Source organism: Suricata suricatta, chromosome 7, assembly GCF_006229205.1.
Source record: "Suricata suricatta isolate VVHF042 chromosome 7, meerkat_22Aug2017_6uvM2_HiC, whole genome shotgun sequence".
Classification (NCBI taxonomy): domain Eukaryota; kingdom Metazoa; phylum Chordata; class Mammalia; order Carnivora; family Herpestidae; genus Suricata; species Suricata suricatta.
Genome location: NC_043706.1, coordinates 50,293,534 through 50,308,334, shown reverse-complemented (window position 1 = coordinate 50,308,334; position 14,801 = coordinate 50,293,534).

Sequence of the window (14,801 nt, the reverse complement as noted above, 5' to 3'; positions counted from 1 at the left end):
CTCCTGTAGAGCACTGAGTACTGTATGTAAGTGAAGACCCACCAAACTCTACACCTGAAACTAATATTACATTGTATGTTAAGTAACTGGATATTAAATAAAAACTTGAAAAAAAGTTTTAATTATTCTCTTAGTTTTCTAACATACCTTTCTCTACTCTCTTAAGCTTTTTTTTTTAAATTTAAAGACATCACCATGATATGGATCATGCTAAAATATGTTGGTTGAGCCTGCTGCTGTCTCTATGTCACTCTTTCTTGTCACTTGCTTATTCATCTTGTTTACTTCAAACTTCATGCCTATTGATTAGTGACTCCCCAATTCCTCTTGTCCTTAGCTTTTAGCAAGCATTAGTCTACTCCGACTTTATCCATTTGACTATTTTAAATATCTCATATAAGTGGAATTAGGCAGTATTTGTCTTTGTGTGACTGGCTTAACACTTAGCATAATGTCCTCAAGTTTCATTCATGTTGTCACTTATAACAGAATATTCTTCTTTTCAAAGGCTACATAGTATTCTGCTGTGTGTACATAGTATATTCTATTTATCCATTTATCTGACAATGGAGATTTGAGTTGTTTTCACATCTTGGCTACTGTGATAGTGATTTTCATTTCCTGATAATTAGTAATGTTGAGCAGCTTTTCATGTGCCTATTGGCGATTCATATGCCTTTGGAGAAGTGTCTGTTCATACCCTTTACCTATTTTTTAAATCAGGCTATTACATTTTTTTTTGCTATTGAATTTTAAGAAGTTCCTTATATTTTAATGATCAACCCTTTAGCAGATTTATAATTTGCACATATTTTCTCTCATTCCATACTTTCCCTTTTCATTCTGTAGATTATTTCCTTTTTGGCTTGATATAATCTACTTCCTTAGTTTTACTCTTGTGCCTGTCTTTAGTGCCACATCCATGAAATCATTGTGAAGACCAATGTCATTAGGCTTTTCCCCTATGTTTTCTCCTAAAAGTTTTATAGTTTCAGGTCTTAACATTTAAATCTTCAATCTATTTTAAGTTGTATATGAAGATATGATTTCAATTTCATTTTTTACATGCAGACATCCAGTTCTCCCAATCATTTGTTGAAGAGACTATTATTCCACTGTTGTGTACTGTGGGCACTTTTGTCAAATATGAGTTGACATATATACATGGATTTATTTCTGGACTTTCTATTCTCTTCCATTCATTTATATATGTATCTTTATGCCAGTACCATTCTTTTGTACTTTCTATATAGTTTTTAGTAACAATCAATGAGGGAGATTTGTTGTGGTTATCTCAATTCATCTTGGGTGTCAACATAAATCTCTGGTAAGTAATCTCGGTTTAAAAAAGGAAAGCACAAAAGCACTAGAGAAAAATTTAGGAGAGTATAGTTTGTAAGAACAGGGGAAACCATTTCTATGTGATAGTGAAAACTCAATGCTATAATGAAAGATAACTTGACTTTATAAAACTTAAAATATCTATGTGACAAAAATAGTAGACACAAAGCTAGGAGAGAAAAGCAAATGTCTTTAATCATTAAAGAGCTCCTGTAAATTAATGTGTAAAAGGTGAGAATTCAACAAAGGTCAAGACCAGACAGTTCATAGCCAGAAGACATTTTAAACCTGTATATAGTTGCCCATCCTCACTTAAAATTAATGAAATGTAAATCAAAACAAAATGTGTCATTTTTCCTCAGAGAAGCAAATATAAAACTTCTGGTCATATTCTGTTATTGGCAAGAGCCTCTCATACACTGTTAATGGCCATATTAATTGGTATTCACCCAATACCAATTAATGTAAACAGAATTTACATTATCATAGGAGTTAGGATGTACTGTTTACAAATTTATTTCACAGATATTAACTAAATTTATCTTCCCAACATCCATGAGGATCAGTTATCTTATACATCCATTTTAAAAATAAAATTGAAGCTCAGTGAGAGACCATGTCAAGTTGTGTCAGATGACTAGTAAGTGGCATAGCCAGGTTTAAAGCCCATGCCTTGGGTTTCAAGTTCAGTTATATTTCCATTAATCAGAGTTGACTTACCTTGAAACACAAGTGTTTTCTACAGCAAGGTGTATCACTATTTCATACAATGAATATGAAAGATGCTACAATTTATTAACATGAAGACAGGTAATGTACTGATATCATCCCTATTCCCAAGTTGGTAGAATTGCTACAGCAAGAGAAGTATTAAGTGGGTGAAGAAATATTAGGGACATTTTTCTTTTTCCTTGAAGAAGTGTTTCTATTTGTATGTATTTTTATTTGTTTTAAGGATACATTTCTAAGTATATTGTTTGGAAGCTTCGGGTTAATAATTCTTGTTTAGGTGTTTCAAAGGAAAGGCTCCATGGAAATACTTTATTAGCATGATAAATGATTAGTTTAAATAAAATACTTGGATAAAGTAAGTGTAGTTTTGAAATAATTTATTATCTGGCATTGAACCAGCCTTTGAGAGACATAATTATTTTCAGTTGCTGAAGTTTACTGCAATTTTCACATGAAAATATTTCCTCTCCCATTTCCTTGTGTTACTGAAGACACATTATGAAATCTATAATATATTGGAAGCTTGCAATTTGGAACTCATTTGATTTAACTGATAAGAATCCTTTTCATTTCATAAAACATAACTTCACTCAGAAATATAAAACTCTTCTGCTGTATTAAGCAGTGAAAAAACAGGACAGCAATGTTAATTGGCTTTTGGACTGTGAGTGTTTAAATCAGCCTCTTTCTCATTATTTTTCCATTAGACTTTGCTTGAAATTCTCCAAAAAACCAAGGTATTTATCCTGATTTATAATACTATGTAATATTTTTTATCACTATTTTAGCAATTTAAAAATTCTCTGTATTATAAAAGGCATGCTAAATCTATTCTAGAATGTGTGTTCCACTGAATGGCCATTAAACATTTGTTCGCTATTTAATGATGATCTTTAAGTCAAAAGTATAAGATATGATGTTTAGTTACATTGTGATAAATGGGAAAGGATGTTTGTTAGCTAATCCTATTTAACTTTGGACCCTAGCTTCTTTGTTTTGCTGTCTTTTCTCTTGTGGGTGCTAGTTAATGATGTGAACCCTGTACTCAAGCCTTCTTTGGTCACAACCTAGCTGTGCAATTTGGAGAAAACTTGGCTTCTCTGCACTTTAGTTTTCTCATGTGTAAAATAATGCAAGCCTTAAACGCACAGAGTTGTAATAGTTAAACAAGATAACCAAGAGAATGTCTATCTAGTCCAGTGCTTGGAACACAAATATTCAATAATCATGACTTTTCTTTTCTTCTCACTCGTTTACCTCTCTGTCCCTAGTAGGAGCTTGTTGTGGACCCTGTGATGTGCCTGGATTCCCTCTCAAGGAAGGACTTACTGTCCCAGTGTTTGGAGGCGCTGCTGGCAATCGGCCTGCAGCATTGGCTCCTTCAAGGATTGCCCAAACTATTGTTGGCTGTTTTCAGTGAAGTCACACCCTTCCCAGGACAGTCCACAGAAATGACGGGCCAATCCTTGCATCAAGAGATCTGGTTACATCCATGCAAATTCTAAAATCTCTGAAAGGACATATATCTTCAGAGATTTTCTGGGTGTTTCTGAAGCTATCATTAAGTTTGATTTCTAGTTCAACTTCTCCCTCTGCCCATTGCTGCTCCCTTTCCCCTCTTTCCCAAGAGACTGATCCTAAGGACACTTTGATAAACATCTTTCAGTTAAACTCCAACTCAGTTTGCTCTCCATAGAACCTGCAGCCCAGCTCCACTCTGCATTTTGTTGAATCTTCAATGGACATTCTTTTCAGAGCATAGCCTAGGACACTCTCTACTCCATCATCTGATTTACCCTATCCGCTCCACACCACTCCCAGCATGCTCCCATCCCGGGTGAAAAAGACCCAGCAATCAAGGGAATTCATGGACTCCTGAGAAAATGACCTGGGCTTCAGTAGTAATTATATATCTTGGACTGGAAAACTTCATCTCATGCTGGTTAGATTCTGTCATTCTAATAGATATGAACTAAAAAGACCCTAAGACATTGTATTAACGTCAAAGTAAACCTCAGTGCTATTTTTTGTCCAGAATTAGACTGTTTTTTTTAAATGCCATGATTTTATTTGAGCAAAACAAAGCATTTATAACACTGTTATACTGTCAACCATTCCTACAACGATTACTAACAAAACGGTAATAACAATATGTAAAATTTCAAACAGCTTATTAGAATTTGGAAAATTCAACATATAAAAATAATATGGAAAGGTTAAGAGTATTACTTCAATACCGTAAATAAAAACTTAATGGTTCATAGAAGTTCAGAGCGCTGATTGGTAAAATAAAGGTTGAATTTAGGCTTCTGGTGTTAGACTTTCTGGGTTTTGTCCCATATTGTGATAAACCCCTTATCACTTTAGTTTACAAGCATAAATACAACATAAAGAGTCATAAACTTTCATATTTGGCTACTGTAAATATGTATACTATCCCAGAAGTGCTTGTCCGTAGAACAGTTTTGCAGCATAGCATGCAAGGCGGAAAGAGCTGAACTTGTCTGCACTTAACAATGAGGAAATTATCTTATTAACATACATGCACTGACAATAGTATTAACCCTGATTACTAACAGAGACATTCTTGCACAGATGGGTAATGTGACTTTCCTCCCTCGAAATAGAAAATCAACAGAGCATACGATAGAGCCACAGCTTGGGAAGAAATGTACCTGTGTGTTCTAAATAAAGAGACCTTGCCAGGCTGCAAATGCAAGTTTTGAATTAGAGACTGGGTTTCTTTGTTTTACCGTATTGACCTCTGGATACACAACATAAGGAGGCTGCATAGTGATTTGAATGGCAAATGGTTTAGAGATTGTTCTACGTTTAAAAGTCACACAGTACACGTCATCAAATAACATAACAGCCTGATGTACTTTGTGGCTTTACTTTGTTAAGAGTTTTTCATGATTATTTAGTTGACATACATCAGATATCTTATCTGACATATGTTTCACTTAATAACAAAAGCATGCAAGGTTTCCATTCCATTCACATACATCATTTTGATCACATAAACCATTTTTTCAATATTACCAATTAGCCATTCATGCTGTTGGCTGTGCTTCCTATGCAAGATATCAAGAGATCCCAACCTATTGAATAAAAATTATATGTTGTTCAAAATCAATGAAAACAGTTCTTTACCAATTTAAAAATGGAAATGTATAAAGCCAGATTGGTAAAGGAAAACTTCACGTCGGTGTGCCTATTTGCAGATGACAGTAGGTGTTATTCCAAACAGAGAGAGTTCTTACTGTCCCTGTCCCGTGCGGAAGCACAGACAACGGTTGTGGTCAGCTGGGACCTGGCTGCGGACTTCTCCGGTGGGCATCACAAGGCACAGTGATCGCTAAAGTGAGATGCAATAATAAATACTCCCTGAAGGAACAACTTGGCATTTCCTTAAGCCTGAGGTGCGAACCTGCTTTGTTTTGAAATATATGATTATAGGGAATTCCTTTATAAAATCTTATATAATTTCACGATTCTATAAATCTCTCCAACCTAGACAAACAAGGAGCAAAATTTCATTAAACTGAATGCTTTTATATGTTTCCTTCTATAAGAGGAAACAATGAAATATTTTTTGCTATTTTGGGTCTTCCTGGCATATATAATTTATAATTCTCTGTGTTCTAATTTATTAGGTTTTTTAATCCTTATTATTTATCCTACAATTAAAATATATTTTCTCATCTATTTTCTAACTTTAGTTGAGCTGAATTCACTTTTTTTCTTGTCATTTGATAAAAATATGACTACATATTTTTCCTCTGAATAAACTATGCATTTTTATTTAATAAACTTAATATGTATGCTCTTAATATTTAGCTTTTCTATGTATTCCACATTGCTATTGTTTTTGCCTTTGATTTTAATTTTCTCAAGAAAAAATTAAATTTCTAGTGGTTGAATGATTTTTCCTTAAGGTTTATTATTTTGATTTTATGGAATTGTGAAAATAATCTTTGTCTAGTATTGAAATATTCTTATTGTTTTATACATTTACAAATATGACTAATTGGAATTCACACTCTGTATATCCAATCATTTGTCTTTATTTCCAAACAATTGATGATATTTAAGTCATCAATTAAAATAGTCAGAACTCTTGGGGCACCTGGGTGGCTCAGTCAGTTAAGCATCCGACTTCAGCTCACATCATGATCTCACGGTTCATGAGCTCAAGCCCTGCATCAGGCTCTGTGCTGACAGCTCAGAGCCTGGAGCCTGCTTCTAATTCTGTGTCTCCTTCTCTCTCTGCCCCCCACTCATGCTCTGTCTCTCTCTCAAAAATAAATAAACATAAAAAAATTTTAAAAGAATTCAGAACTCCTCTATATTGCTGACCTTTTATATACTTGGTTCAATAAATATTAAGAAGAGAATGATTTAAAAAATCTTTCATTAATGGTGTTTTTACTAAATTCTTCTTGTATTTTTAGTAGTTTCTAATCTGTATTTCAGTATTATGTCAAACAATGCATAAAACTTCAGGATAAAAAAATTTTTGCAAAGCCATCTCAGAGTCATTCCAAAATAGCTTCATTCTAAAAAAAAGCTTTATCTTAGTTAATATTTTATTATATATAGCATATACTTAATATCATTACATATTGTATATTATAAGATATAGCTTTATTTGTATGACTTTTTTATTTTGTATATAGGTTTTTCTGATATTTCTTTGCTTTTCTTTTACTGTCTATTTATTCATTTCTCTGCAGTGTGTTACTACATATAACATAACAGTAAAGTTTTTTTGAGCCAAGCTGAGTTATTTTATGTTCTACTTTTTTTCTATTACATTTATTATTTTAACAGTTGGGCTTTTTGTATTATAATTTCAATGTCAAGCTTTTGGCTTAATGCTTCTTTTTTTCCTTCTTCTTTAATATTTATTTATTTTGAGAGCGTGAGAAAGAGAGAGAGAGAGAGAGAGAGAGAGAGAGAGAGAGAGAGAGAGAGAGCGCACATGCATGAGCAGGAGAAGGGCAGAATGAAAAAGAGAGACTCTCAAGTAGGACCCCCATAGTCAGGTCAGAGCCTGATACAGGACTCAATCTTACAAATCATAAGACCTTACAAATCATTAGAAATCAAGAGTTGGAGGATTTTTCCATCATGTAAAAAGAAAGCAAGCTCTCTTAAAAGGATTCTAACCCTATCAAATTAGGGCTCCACCATCATTTAACCTTAAATATGTCCTTATAGCAAATACACTTATAATGGGGCTTAGAGTTTCTTTTGGGGGAACATAATTCAGCCCATCACAATCTAAATATATACCTATCAAATATACTAATCAATATTTTGTTCTATATTGTTAGATGAATAATATTCAAATGGAATGAAGTTATATTTTTCCTATATAATGACTCAATTACTCTATCTTAGATTACAGATATGTCACACACTATGTTATATTTCTATGCTTTCAGCATAAACCTGAATAGTTATAACAACAACAAATAGTTATTTTTGAAAAAAGGTTAAGAGTTACTAATGATCATGGTTTCTCAGTGTTGTATATTTTTAAAATATTGCCTGTTTGGATACTAATCACATGTTCATGCTTCATCTCCTTTCACAAATTCCTGATCCAGAAGCCAAATTCAGAATAATAAAATGCTCCAGATGTCTTCTATGCCTAAACTATCTTATATAAACTTATACAAATTTTATATATCTTATATAAACTAATACAATGATTTCCTTTTCACTTGTAAAAAAAAGTGATGATAGAATAGTTAGGGCTTCTTTATCATTCTTCAAATTTTTATTTATTAAAAGTTACTGTTGCAGCACTTGGGGGCTCAGTCTGTTAAGGATCCGACTTTGCTCAAGTCATGATCTCACGGTCCATGAGTTTAAGCCACACACTGGGCTCTTTGGTGACAGCTTAGAGCCTGGAGTCTGCTTTGGATTCTGTGTCTTCCCCTCCTTTGCCCCCCCCCCACTCTCTCTCTATCTCTCTCAAAATTAAACATTAAAAGAAATTATTATTGATATAAAATATCTGAAAAACCAATAGAAAATTTCCGTCTTCCTAGGCTAATTATATACAAGCAAAACATAGTAATATAAACATAATTCAAAAATTATTTCCTATATTAAAATGAACATTATACTTAACTATAGAGAGTCAGAGGCTTAATGGACTGAATCACCTAGACAACCTCTTTTTTTTTTCTTCTATTTTTTCAAAAATCTGTTCTATTTCTGATCCTTGATCTGAGCTCCCGAAACCCTACAGTAATTTAGAAGGTACACAGCCTATTTGTAACTCATATTTGCTTTTACTTTCTTCTTTTAAAGTAATCATTAAACATATTTTTCAGGGTGCCTGGGTGGCTCAGTTAGATTTGATTTCAGCTCAAGTCCTGATCTAGCAGTTCGTGGGATCGAGCCCTGTGGTAAGCTCTGTGGTGACAGTGCAGAGCCTGCTTGGGATTCTCTCTCTCTCTCCCTCTCTCTCTCTCTGTCCTGCCTCACTTGCATGAACTCTCTCCCTCTCAAAATATAGAAATAAATATTTTTTAAAAACATGTTTTTCACCCAAACAAAATTATGAATTACATTTTTCCTTCTTGTCACTTTACTCATCTACTGATATTTGTTGGGTGAGTCTGTAAATATTTCCTTATTGACATTATAAGGCCTTTTATAAAAAGTTTTAACATCTATATTCAATATAGTAACCATAATCATTTATTTATATTTATTTATTATTCAAATAGATTCAATGTTTACCAATCTTTTCTTGCCATAGTTTTATCATTCATGAGTTTCCCTTTTTAATTCATATTGCATATGGATGATTGGGATATCTTACTTAGGTCTTGCTTATTTGGAAAAATGTATTTATTCATGTTCACATATGAATAATAATTTGGTGTGTGTGACAGACACTGTTGGTTGCCTAATTATTATCAATTCCCCCTTCTTACTTGCTACCAAAATTTCAGGGTTTTTTTTTTTTTGGGAACAGCAGAGCACCCAGCTAAATATTAATTTGCCCAACCTCCCTAAACAATAGGGTGTAAGTACTCTGATAAGAGGGTACACATGTAGGTTGACTGCACTCCCACGCTTCTCTTGAATGTGGACACTGGAAGCTGATTTAGCAATGGTGGGCCACAAAGCTATAAGGTTGAAGACAAAAGCTAACAGGTTAAAAGTTTTGGAGAAAAAATCTTACATCTGTGCCTTTGGGGTCAAATATCAGCACTGCCTGCTCCAGAACCTCCTGTTATTTGAGGAGTAGAAGAAAAACGTATTTGTTTAAGCTACCGTCATTTGAGCTTCCAATTATGATACAGTTTGACAAAGCATATAGCCAGACCTAAACTGGTCCACTATTTGAGCAAAAGAGTGTAAGTGGGGTCTCTAAAGAATAGTAATTATCCTTGGCAGTCTTCAAGCTAGTTTCAAACTTCTGGAATTAATTATGCTAATGATCATATAGCCTGATCCTCCGCATTGATTCTTAGGCATCAATCCTTTCTTGAACCTGTGGCCAGTCTTAAGAGTCACTGGTTTAGAAGCACCTGGGTGACTTAGTTGACTAAGTGTCCAGCTTTGGCTCAGGTCTTGATCTCATGGCTTGTGAGTTCCATCCCTGCATGATCACGATCACATTGTGCTCTCTGCTGTCAGTGCAGAGCCTGTTTCAGATCCTCTGTGGATCCTCAGTCTCCTTCCCTCTATCCGTCCTACCCTACTCAGGAGCATGTGTACACACACATGCACTCTCTTTCCCTCTCTCTCAAAAATAGTAAACATAAAAAAAAGAAGAATCACTAGTCTACACCTCTGTTGTCGAACACAGTAGCTGCTAGTTTTATGTGTCTGACTAAATTTACGTTTCCTAACATTAAATAAAAATTTAAATACTCAGTTACCAAGTTCTACCAGCCACATTTCAATAGCCACATGTGGTTAGTGGCTACCATCTTAGAAATAGCAAATACAAACAGGACATTTCATCACTACAGAAAGTTCTTTTCATCTAGACTTTACTACACAAAAAATAATTCTTGGTCCAAAAACATCCAACATTTCTTGGGCTTGTTAGAAATGCATGATCTCAGGCACCACTGTAGCTTTCTGAATCAAACTCTGAATTCTAATGAGTCCCAGGTGATTCATATAAATCCTAATGTTTGAGGTATACTGCTGTATATGTTTTGGTCCTGCATATGCCTTAGTCTCAACATTTAGTAATGCTAATATTTATTGATATCTAGCAAGTTACCAAAAATTATTCCAAGAACTTTACGAAAGTCTCAAATCTGGGGCACATGGGTGGCTCAGTGGATTAAACATCTGACTCTTGATCTCAGCTCAGGTCACAATCTCACAGTCTGTGTGATCAGGTTACATGTTGGGCTCCATGCCCACTGAGGAGCCTGTTTGAGATTCTTTCCCTCCCTCTTTCTCTCTCCCTCTCTCCCTGACTAGGGCTCTCTCTCTCAAAATAAGTAGATAAGCATTTAAAAAAAACCTTCAGGGCATTCGTTTTTCAAATGCCCCTCTCTGTGAAGAGAGCTTTCCTTTTATTCTTTCTTTCTAATCTTACATTCTAATAAACTTTTGCTTGCTGCTCAAATAAACAAAACAAAACCAAAAAACCCACCTCAAACCTCACAATAGCCTTAAAACATTTCTATTATTATTTCCTTTACCTATAAGGAAATAAAGGCACAAAGAAGCTACATAACTTTTGTCCTATCAATCTGAATATGTCAAGAAGCCAAACTGAAAACTCAGTCATTCTGAATAGAGAGCTCCCATTGCTGGCTCATCAGAATGTTCCATTGTAATTCTTCACTCGGAATATTAGGTTGTAGGCTCTCTGGGGGAGGAAACTGTCTTATTTATTTTTAAGTTGAGAGCATGGAACAATAGTTGGCATACAACAGGTGCTCAGCTGCTCTCGGTGGAATGCAGAGTGCATGCATGGAGGGACCAAGGCAGTTTTTGTCCAATATCAGGTGGAGCTCCTGGCAACCTTCGCACAAAGCCCAACCTTTTCATTTGAACTAAAGGAAACTCTCTCCAGTTAACTATGGAAAATAGGACCCCAAAACTACTCCACATAGCTTTCATTATTAAGTAATAGCAAAGTAATAACAAAGTGTGCACCGCATGAAAATATTTTGAAGGCCAAATCAGTGTGACGGGCACTGCCATAACAAATAGGATGTAAAATGGCTTCTACAGATAGAAGATTTTTAGCGGAGAGCATAAAACAGGTATTCCCAACTGGTGCCTTGCTTCCCTCTAAACTGTTTTTTAGGACCAGTGTTCCTCAACTTTTGTGACTACTATGTTTTCCATGCATCGTAGGAGTTCACTCTACCTGTAACAAGCCAGAAAAAATGGTCTAAAAAAATGGGAAGAAAGCAAACTTTTTAATCCTCTTGGCCTGCAGGAAACATATTTCTTCTGCTCATCACTGCACTGGCATGAGGCAGTCATGTAGCTCCACCTAGATGCAGGGCTGCGAAAGTGCTGGGGGACGTACTGGCATCATGATAAATACCCAAAGCTGAGTGAACCTGGCCAGCCACCTAATTATCAACGTTATACTGTTCCCAACTGAGTCAGCTCATACCTCCTCCTATTGGCTGACAGGCAGGAAGAGATAACACCCACAAAATATACATACACATACATACAGCAAACACTAAGTAAACATAAATGTGTAAGCACCATTAATTTCATAAATGAAATAAAAAGAATTATATTTTTAAAAAGGCTTAAAATTCAGGTAACTATGAATCCATCATCTAACAGCATTGTGAACTTGGGCTGACAGGTGACTTAGCCTCTGTAAATCTAGAAGTCTCCAGGCATAAATAAGAATGGGTTAACAACTAACTGATGAGGGTCCTATGCTGGTGTTTCGTGCTATAGTGCCTGCCTTACATGAGAAGCCAAAACTCCATCTTAATATTGAGCCAAAAAGTAAATCACTCTCAGAGAGAGAATAGAACAAACCAAAGGGGATAACGATACTCTAAGAATTTCAGAAAAGAGTGAGTAGAAACTTAACACTCAAGCTTTGGCTGGGAAAGGAAGTATTCCCGTTACTATTACTGAGTTGGCTTTATACATTAGTACCACACCAGTAAGAAATGCCTATGGGTGGTAGTAGCGTCTATAAGGTCTATTAATTTCAGAACTAACACTTTCTGCACTATTCAAGTTTAGATCAGTTTTTGTTCTTCCTCACATTGATCTATCTTCACAACTAGCTATAAACAAAAATCAATCAGAGTTCCTAGCTGGTCTCTTCTTTGGTGGAGAAACTGGAAGCAAATCAAGCAGCTTTTGAGTTTGTTTTTGTTAAAGGATGGGCTCAGTAGAGGATGCTCTTGACATCTGCAGCATCACTGATGAGTTATTTATTCCAGATTACTCTGAGCAGACACACTGGTTTATAGCAATATGTTGCACATAGAGGACTTTGGTTACTACGGTTCACTAAAGTTAGACAATGAGGTAGGAGAGAGTAATGTAATCATATTTTCATAACCAAATTATTTCTTGAATATTGAGTAAATTTAATTGTCTTTAATGTTAAAAAATATATTTTTTTATCAACCTACCTTCTACCAGTACATTACTCCTTTGCTTCTATTTCTATTTTACTTATAAACCTTTTAGTAGTTCTACCACATAAGATCTATATTTACCTTCACAGTATTATTTTGGGGATACTTGGAGGATAAATCTTCTTAACTATGGCTATTTCATTACTAACAACTTCAACTGACAACTATGTTTTTAATAGAGAATGGAAAATAGCAATATAATCAAACTCATTTTTCATTTTGTCTGAATACATATGACTCACAACTGACTGAGATGCTTCGTAAAGAGAAAGCTTTTTCCCAATGAGTACAATGCTAATTTAGCTTCACGTGCTCTAAGATTTGTGATGCAGTTCATTCTAATGGAAATAATAATCAAGAACAACTTTTTATTTAACTGAATTTAGGTCAGTTTAGATAAATGCGGCATTCACACATATCTTCTTTATTAATTACAGTTGCTGTTATTGAAAATCATGTGTGTTGTTTACTAAAAAATGCCAATTTATATTTAGTCTACATAAGGCCCACTCAATGTCTACACCATTGCCTCTGGCAATTGAGAGTAAGCAAAGACACCTGGTCATAGCTTTGCCACCTTGATTCTATTTATGAGAATTTATTGGCACTCTGCTCCAGTGAGCTGATGAGTAACAGTCACAATCCTTCCATGGAGAAGCAGTTTCTAAATATCTACCACAGATGGATCTCAAGAAACTTGTAAATAGAAATGTTAGTTGGTATCAAAAAGGTTTCAATTCTAAATTGGTTTTCTCTCATAGTTTTTTCAATATTCATTTTTATATGCTCTCTATGAAAATGTTTCTGTTTGGGCACCTGGGTGACTCAGTAGGTTAAGCGTCCAACTTTGGCTCAGGTCATGATCCCATGGTTTGTGGGTTTGAGCCCCACATCAGGTTCTTTGCTGACAGCTCAGAGCCTGGAGCTTGTTTCGGATCCCGTGTCTCCCTCTCTCTCTGTCCTTCCCTTGTTCATACTCTGTCTCTCTCTGTCCCCAAAATAAATAAACGTTAAAAAAATTAAAAAATATATTTTTGTTATTCATAAGGGATTTAGAAAATGCTGATGATCAAAACGTTGAAAATGAAAGGAAAAAATGACCTTGAGAGAACTCCTGATTCATTTGCCACACTCAAGTATTTTTCTTTCTATATTTGTGTATTACGTATACGTAATCCTTTTTTTTTGGTTTTTGGAATCACGTACCCATGTTAATTGGTAAGCCTATTTTTTCATACTAGCATCTTCAATATCTTCATTTTGCTGAATGTCCTATCACAACATAATTTTAATAGTTACAAGGTATCAGTTGTATGGATGTTCCATAATTTCTTCCTTATTTTCTAATTTGTTCTATATTAGATACTTAGGTTGTTGCCAATTTTTGGCTTTATAAGTCATTTTGTGATAAACATCATTGTAGCTAACTAAATGCTGCCCCGAATCCTGATTATTTTGGTGATAAATTCCCAGAACAATAATTTGTGGAGCATCGTGCAAGAACATTTTAAACATTTTTAACACATACAAATTGCCCTTCAGAAAAATAGAATCAATTTACAGTTCCACTAAGTATGCTTAAGGGTCTTTTTTATGCTGAGCCCGCTTTGGTACTTAGCAGTGCTGATGAAAAATGAAAAAAAAAGAAGGAGAAAATTCATAGTCCGGGTGGGGAGCAGAGGGAAAGAGGAAATAAGGAGAAAAGGAGGCCACAACTTCCAAATGTTGGATACATCACAACTCTCTGAAGTCACCGCTGAACAAAGAAAAAGTTCCTTTGAAAGACTGATTTCCAATGTCACTTGATTGCATGCACTCCTATGATTCTTCAGACTTCCCAGCAAATTTCCTATCATTGGTTCTCCAGGGGAACTTCAACAAAATTTTGGAGTGTTGGGCTGATTTGTTTTCTGAAGAGCCTGACTGCATAATCACTTTAAGGCTATGAAACTCTATGCAAACATAGGTAATAAGACAAATAATAATTGTTCATCATGTCATTTCCATTTGGTTTCTTGAGATTACCTCTCCTCCCAGTTGTCCACAGCAGAACAGAGAGCTTCGTCTATTGTTAATAAATTACAAAATAATGTGTAG